Raw genomic sequence first — 8,782 nt, 5'->3', positions numbered from 1 at the left:
GTAGGAAAGTTCCTATGATATATGAGAAAAATTATTTAAAACGTAATTTTTAATATTTAAAGTTTAAAAAAAACATAATTACCCATAGAAGTGATCCATGTGAAATAAAGATATTACAGATAAAGGATTAAAATGTTCTGGTCTGTTTTTTCACAGTAAGTGATTGAAAGGGTTGTAGACACTTGATTGTCTTACCCCCATTTCCCCTGACCAGTACAGAATGTCTGTATTAATGGGACCGAGGAGTGGTCATAACAATAAATGATACGTAAGTCCCAAAAAGGGCTGCTTACAATCGAAAATGAATGGTCACCAACACTCAAGAAACCTGACTTTTTAACATATGCCACAATTATTGGTCGTAAGCCTTGAGTAGAGAGAAAATATTGGAAGAACCAGAATTAGTGGTGATACTGCTGTTGGCGTCGCAACTCACATAGGAAGGAAAATAATTCCTGCTCTACAACACCAGGTATTCGCAGGGGGTCTCCTCTCCCGGTACTAACCCAGCCCAACACTGTTTAGCTTCCAAGATCGGACGAGATCAGGCATTTGCAGCGTGGTATGATAGTAGAGAATTTATGTGATAAGTACACCAATGAGAGTGCACCTATATAAGAAATAAAGATGGAAACGATAAGAAAGCGAAAAGAGGTGAATGAGTAAAGTGGGAAGAAATATGTGGATCTGCTTTCCACGTTAGGCACGGCTCACAAAATCCCACATCCGTGGTATCGTGCTTCGTGGATCGTGGATGAGAGTCCACAGAAAAATAGTAGAACGAGAAAGAGGCACAAAATCAATGATTCCAGTACAATTGTCTAATGGAAAAAGGTGAGAAAAGTGAGATATTTTGTGTCACCAAATAATTATTATTAGGCTCCTGACAGTAAATGCTATTATTGGCGTACGTTATAGTACACCTAGGGATGAACAAAGTATAAAAATTAATTCATATTAGAGAATTGCATATCATGAATCAAAAAGACTAGACCAGAAATGCAATATTATCATCAATAAATAAAATAGCACTAGAAATCACAATGGATGAAATCATGTAGCAGTATACTGGCCTCTGCTGGTAATAGAGCAACCTATCAGTGTGGGATATCTACCAGGTGCTATCTTCACAGGGTAATAGGCAAATGCAAACTCTGTTTAGGAATTAAGTCAGGGTCCTAAAGCAGCAGACAGTATATACACAAAAGAAGTCTGCTGGGATGTATAGTAAATACAAATTAGGGTAGTACACAGATATTATACAGATATTATCCTGCTGTCTGTGTATATTTTACACAGGACAGAAGTGGGCTTACGGTCACCAAAAAAATGGAGGTTTGAGGAAGGATCAGGGCATAGTCAGGTGCAGGTGAAGGTGCCAGAGAGTCACTCCATCAGCGGTCCCCCCGTGGAAGACGCGTTTCGCCCGTACGGGCTTGTTCACTTCCGGGTCTGTTAAAAAGTCAGGTTTCTTGAGTGTTGGTGACCATTAATTTTCGATTGTAAGCAGCCCTTTTTGGGACTTACGTATCATTTATTGTTATGACCACTCCTCGGTCCCTTTAATACAGACATTCTGTACTGGTCAGGGGAAATGGGGGTAAGACAATCAAGTGTCTACAACCCTTTCAATCACTTACTGTGAAAAAACAGACCAGAACATTTTAATCCTTTATCTGTAATATCTTTATTTCACATGGATCACTTCTATGGGTAATTATATTTTTTTAAACTTTAAATATTAAAAATTAAGTTTTAAATAATTTTTCTCATATATCATAGGAACTTTCCTACATTTCTAAGAGTGCGCCCACACAAGAGCCTTCTCTCTCTCCCTTTTGATAGGAAACTATAGTACCAAGATACAGGTGAAACTCAGAAAATTAGAATATTGTGCAAAAGTTCATTTATTTCAGTAATTCAACTTAAAAGGTGAACTAATATATTATATAGACTCATTACATGCATAGTGAGATATTTCAAGCCTTTATTTGTTATAATTTTGATGAGTGTGGCTTACATCTTAAGAAAACCCCAAATCCAAAATTTCAGAAAATTAGAATATTACATAAAATCAATTATAAAAAGGATTTTAAATACAGAAATGTCGGCCCTCTGAAAAGTATACTCATGTATATGTACTCAGTACTTGGTTTGGGCCCCTTCTACATGAATTACTGTCTCAATGCAGCATGGCATAGATTCTATCAGCCGGTGGCACTGCTGAGGTGTTATGGAAGACCAGGATGCTTCAATAGCGGCCTTCAGCTCTTCTGCATTGTTCCGTCTCATGTCTCTCATCTTTCTCTTGGCAATGCCTCATAGATTCTCTATGGGGTTCAGGTCAGGCAAGTTTGCTGGCCAATCCAGCACAGTAATCCCAGGCTGGAGTTAGTGCATCAAGAGCCACCACAACAGACGGATCCTGGACATGGGCTTCAAATGTCGTATTCCTCTTGTCAAGCTGCTCCTGAACAACAAACAATGTCAGAAGCGTCCTACCTGGGCTACAGAAAAAAAGAACTGGTCTGTTGCTCAGTGGTCCGAAGTCCTCTTTTCTGATGAGAGCATATTTTGCATCTCATTTGGAAACCAAGGTCCTAGAGCAGGGGTGGGCAATTATTTCAGCTGGGGGGCCGCTTAACACTTCCAGCGAATATTCGAGGGCCACACACAAAATACTCAAAAAGAGTCCCCTTTTTACACATTACGGCAGACAGCGTGCCCTTTTTTACACAATACGGCAGACAGCGTCCCTCTTTTTACACATTACGGTAGACAGCGTCCCTCTTTTTACACATTACGGCAGACAGCGTGCCCTTTTTTACACATTACGGCACACAGCGTCCCTCTTTTTACACATTACGGCAGACAGCGTCCCTCTTTTTACACATTACGGCAGACAGCGTCCCTCTTTTTACACATTACGGCAGACAGCGTGCCATTTTTTACACATTACGGCAGACAGCGTCCCTCTTTTTACACATTACGGCAGACAGCGTCCCCTTTTTACACATTACGGCAGACAGTGTGCTCTTTTTACACATTACGGCAGACATCGTCCCCCTTTTTTACACATTACGGCAGACAGCGTCCCTCTTTTTACACATTACGGCAGACAGCGTGCCCTTTTTTACACATTACGGCAGACAGCGTCCCTCTTTTTACACATTACGGCAGACAGCGTGCCCTTTTTTACACATTACGGCAGACATCGTCCCCCTTTTTTACACATTACGGCAGACATCGTCCCCCTTTTTTACACATTACGGCAGACATCGTCCCCCTTTTTACACATTACGGCAGACAGCATCCCCCATTTTTACACATTACGGCAGACAGCATCCCCCATTTTTACACATTAAGGCAGACAGTCCCTACCCCCCTTTCCTCCCCTCCCCTAAACCCATATTGCAGTTTTTAATCCCCCTCCCTCCCCACCCCTAAACCTATATGGCAGCTTAAGCACTGATCCAGGGGTTGGCTGGACAGGGGGTTTACCTGTTTGTCACCGTGACAAACGATCCCCGCTGTCCGAAGATCCGCGCTGCTGCTGGCCGGAGTCACCACTGATGTGGCCTCTCCTGCTCCGGCTCGCTGCCCGCCGCTTCTCCTCACTGGCCACCGCTTAATCTCCTCCTCACATGCCGCCGCTCCTGGTCACTGCAGTGCCCGCTCCCCGTGCCGCCCAGCTAACAGAGGAAATCCCGGTCAGCTGACTCTGTGACGTGACCGGGATTTCCTCAGCGGCGCCGCGTCTGAGAGCAGTGCAATGACAAGCGGCCTGTCGGGCCGCTTGTCATTGCACTCTGGTGGGGCACAGCGGGCCAGGCAGGATCGGTCCGTGGGCCACATCCGGCCCGCGGGCCGCCTGTTGCCCACCCCTATCCTAGAGTATGGAGGAAGAATGGAGAGGCACACAATCCAAGATGCTTGAAGACCAGTGTGAAGTTTCCACAGTCTGTGTTAATTTGGGGAGTCATGTCATCTATAGACAGGTAATTGTACTGCGCTCAGTCCTATGTTCATCTGTAGAAGATGAAAGTTTATATACTGATAGTGTTCTGTGTAGTTGATAAGGGTAGTAGTAATAAACGATAACTGAAAGGAGATTTTGTGTCTGTGTGTACCGTTTGCCTTGTAAGTTTAATGAACAACAGACTTGAATGAAGAAATTAATAGGACTTTATTCTAATCATAAACTGACCTCCGTTATGGTGCGTTTTAGTAACAGAAAAAAATGAAAACATAAAAAAAAAAAAAAAATAATAATAATAAATGATAAATATTGATGCAAATTTCTAAATTGAAAAAACAAAGATAAATCAAGAATAAAAAACAGGTCAAAAATAGAAAAAAATAAAAAAAAGCAATGGTGCTTGAGCAAATGCTCACAGTCCGGAATGATGGGGTAGTGTGGATTTTCAAAAAAGGTCTATTAAACGTTGGTATCCAAAGTTCAGATGCAGTTCATACAATTTGCGGCGTCCCGCATAAACTTTCTCAGAGCGCTCGAGGGAGTGGATGATATCAGGGTACGTGATAGTCTATGAGGTTAGTGCAGTGCTGGATATTGTGAGCTGGCAAGGAGTGGATGAGTTAAAGCTCCGGGCTAGTTCGTCCACCTCTCCCCTGGTCCCGAGAGCCGCGCCCGTGTTCAGGCGTTCCCCTGGTACCTGATCGGTTCGAGGGACGAACAGTGCCTAGGGTTTGGGTAATCACGACCAGCGCTCTCCGGAGCGTCTGCTCGTGAAATCCCTCACCGCGTACGGAGACTCACCTGCTGCCGCTTCCTGCCGTCCACCGTGTCTCTGCACTGGCTCCCGTCCTCCTTTACAGCGTCCTCCTGGTTGCTAGGTGACGTCCTGTTGCTTTCGTTCTTCGGGGTCACGTGACCGGGATGTCCCGTCTTCCGCTCGTAGCTCTCTGTTAAATGTAGGTCCTGTTTAGCAGGGTGTATTAGTGGAGCCACTAATACACCCTGCTAAACAGGACCTACATTTAACAGAGAGCTACGAGCGGAAGACGGGACATCCCGGTCACGTGACCCCGAAGAACGAAAGCAACAGGACGTCACCTAGCAACCAGGAGGACGCTGTAAAGGAGGACGGGAGCCAGTGCAGAGACACGGTGGACGGCAGGAAGCGGCAGCAGGTGAGTCTCCGTACGCGGTGAGGGATTTCACGAGCAGACGCTCCGGAGAGCGCTGGTCGTGATTACCCAAACCCTAGGCACTGTTCGTCCCTCGAACCGATCAGGTACCAGGGGAACGCCTGAACACGGGCGCGACTCTCGGGACCAGGGGAGAGGTGGACGAACTAGCCCGGAGCTTTAACTCATCCACTCCTTGCCAGCTCACAATATCCAGCACTGCACTAACCTCATAGACTATCACGTACCCTGATATCATCCACTCCCTCGAGCGCTCTGAGAAAGTTTATGCGGGACGCCGCAAATTGTATGAACTGCATCTGAACTTTGGATACCAACGTTTAATAGACCTTTTTTGAAAATCCACACTACCCCATCATTCCGGACTGTGAGCATTTGCTCAAGCACCATTGCTTTTATTTTATTTTTTTCTATTTTTGACCTGTTTTTTATTCTTGATTTATCTTTGTTTTTTCAATTTAGAAATTTGCATCAATATTTATCATTTATTATTATTATTATTATTTTTTTTTATGTTTTCATTTTTTTCTGTTACTAAAACGCACCATAACGGAGGTCAGTTTATGATTAGAATAAAGTCCTATTAATTTCTTCATTCAAGTCTGTTGTTCATTAAACTTACAAGGCAAACGGTACACACAGACACAAAATCTCCTTTCAGTTATCGTTTATTACTACTACCCTTATCAACTACACAGAACACTATCAGTATATAAACTTTCATCTTCTACAGATGAACATAGGACTGAGCGCAGTACAATTACCTGTCTATAGATTTACGTACGTAGGTGGTCACCTATTTAGTACGGCAGCTTGTCCGAAGCAGAGAGGACTCAGTGCGCAGATAAAAAAAACCCAATTTTTGTGAAGTCATGTCATCTGCTGGTGTTGGTCCACTCCTGCTTTATTAAGTCCAGAGTCAACGCAGCCGTCTACCAGGACTTTTTAGAGCACTTCATGCTTCCTTTAGCAGACAAGCTTTATGGAGATGCTGACATTTTCCAGCAGGACTTGCCATATGCATGATTATACTTTTCAGAGGGACGACATTTCTGTATTTAAAATCCTTTTCTTATTGATGTTATGTAATATTCTAATTTTCTGAGATTTTGGATTTGGGGTTTGCTTAAGCTGCCACAATCATCAAAATTATAACAAATAAAGGCTTGACATATGTTACTTTGCATGTAATGAGACTCTATATTAGTTTCACCTTTTAAGTGAATTACTGAAATAAATGAACTTTTGCACGATATTCTAATTTTCTGAGTTTCACCTGTATTTCCCAATGGCTGATAAATAAGTCAAAGCACTTGACCAAGTTTGGGACCTTTAACTGTATGGAGAGAGTACCCACATGCACATGGCAATTTGCATTTAGAGCTCATTAATGTATATTTGACATTTTCGAAACACAAATGGGTAGGCCCAATTATGGGGGTCATTCCGAGTTGATCGTAGCTGTGCTAAATTTAGCACAGCTATGATCATCTTCCCTGACATGCGGGGGGAATGCCCAGCACAGGGCTAGTCCGCCCCGCATGTCAGCAGTCCGCCCCCCCCCCCCCCGCAGAAGTGCAAAGGCATCACACAGGGCGATGCCTTTGCACTTCAAGAGTAGTTCCCGACCAGCGCAGCTTTAGCGTGCTGGCCGGGAGCTACTCATCACTCCCCGGCCCGCAGCGGCTGCGTGTGATGTCACGCAGCCGCTGCGGCATGCCCCCCATTCGGTCTGGCCACGCCTGCATTGGCCGGACCACGCCCATGAAACGGCGGCCTAACGCCGTTCCGCCCCCTCCCGCCCAGCGATCGCCTCTGCCTGTCAATCAGGCAAAGGCAATCCCAGCCCTGCTACGGCCTTTGGCCATCTGGCATGTTCCAGCGCACTACGGCGCAGTAGGGACCCGTTCGATTGGCTGCGAAAAAAAGTAGCGAGCGAACAGGTCAGAATGACCCCCAATATGCGAAGGGTGCGAATTGCCATTGCGGCAGCATTTCAACATTGGCAACAGCATCCAAACTCGTACCCCTCATGGCCCGATTTCAGCCCAAATCCACTCAAAAGTGCTGGCAGTTTTTGTGTGAGTTCAGACTGACATAAAGGGGGTCATTCTGACCCAATCGCACTCTGCAGTTTATCGCAGCGGTGCGGTTGGGTCAGAACTGCGCTACGATTGACAGGCAGAGGTGGTCTCAGGGCTTGGGCGGGTGGAACAGCGGCGTTTGGCCACCGTTTCGTGGGCGCGGTCCGGTTAATGCAGGCGTGGCCAAACAGTGCGGGGGGGGGGGCCGCAGCGGCTATGTGACGTCACACGCAGCCGCTGCGGGCCGGGGAGCAACGAGTAGCTCCCGGCCAGCGCGCTAAAGCTGCGCTGGCTGGGAGCTACTCCTAAAGTGCAAAGCATCGCCGCTGTGCGATGCTTTTGCACTTCTGCGGCGGGGGGGGGGGGCGGCACTGACATGCGGGGCGGGATATCCCTGTGCTGGGCGTCCCCCCCGTATGTCTATGGTCATGATCGTACCCCTGCAAAATTTTGCAGGGCTACGATCAACTCGGAATCACCCCCAAAGTGCGGCTGTTGCCACGCTGAATTGAACCCAATTGGATTGACCCGTAATAGCGCTACATCAGATGCTGCAAACGCAACCACAAACGCATCTGGGGGCAAGCACATTATAGCATAGGTTGCACACTAGCGGTAATTACCAGGGCCGTAACTACGTGTGTGCCAAGTGGGCTTGGCACACAGCGCAGTTGCCCTGAGGGCGCACGGCCAGCGGCATGTAATGAGTCAAATTGACTCATTACATGCCGCCTCTGCTGTGTGCGCCGTGCGCCGTGCTGGAGGGAGAAGAGACCAGCGCCGGGCAGCGGACAAGGAGGAGGAGGGAGGGGGAGCAGGGAGCCGCAGCAGCGCTATTTCATTGGTAGTAAGCGCCGCTGCAGCATCCCCCTCTCCTTCTGTATTGGCTGCCCGGCGCTGCTATGGATGCTGGGATGCGGTTCCTTCATCCCAGCATCCACAGCAGCGCCGGGCAGCCAATACGGAAGGAGAGGGGGATGCTGCAGCGGCGCTTACTACCAATGAAATAGCGCTGCTGCGGCTCCCTGCTCCCCCTCCCTCCTCCTCCTTCTCACCTCACTGCCTGGCCTGCACCGAGAGGGAGATGCCAGCACGAGGAGCCTGTCAGCGGGGAGAAGGTAAGTATATCCCTCTCTCTCTCTCTCTCTCTCTCTCTCTCTCAGTGGGACACCGTCTGCCGCAATGTGTAAAAAGGGGGCCTGGCTGTCGCAATGTGTAAAAAGGGGTCCTGGCTGCCGCAATGTGTAAAAAGGGGTCCTGGCTGCCGCAATGTGTAAAAAGGGGTCCTGGCTGCCGCAATGTGTAAAGAGGGGGCCTGGCTGCCGCAATGTGTAAAAAGGGGGTCTGGCTGCCGCAATGTGTAAAGAGGGGGCCTGGCTGCCGCAATGTGTAAAAAGGGGGACTGGCTGCCGCAATGTGTAAAAAGGGGGCCTGGCTGCCGCAATGTGTAAAAAGAGGGACTGGCTGCCGCAATGTGTAAAAAGGGGGATTGGCTGCCGCAATGTGTAAAAAGGGGGACTGGCTGC

The 8,782-nt window shown here is 47.3% G+C and overlaps 1 pseudogene; it reads right to left on the bottom strand.

The window, feature by feature from the left end:
* Positions 1–457: 457 nt before the first annotated feature.
* Positions 458–576, bottom strand: LOC134981587 (5S ribosomal RNA; annotated as a pseudogene).
* Positions 577–8,782: the final 8,206 nt, after the last annotated feature.

This window comes from Pseudophryne corroboree, chromosome 12 (assembly GCF_028390025.1).
Source record: "Pseudophryne corroboree isolate aPseCor3 chromosome 12, aPseCor3.hap2, whole genome shotgun sequence".
Lineage (NCBI taxonomy): Eukaryota > Metazoa > Chordata > Amphibia > Anura > Myobatrachidae > Pseudophryne > Pseudophryne corroboree.
This window is presented reverse-complemented; position numbering and strand designations above follow the sequence as displayed.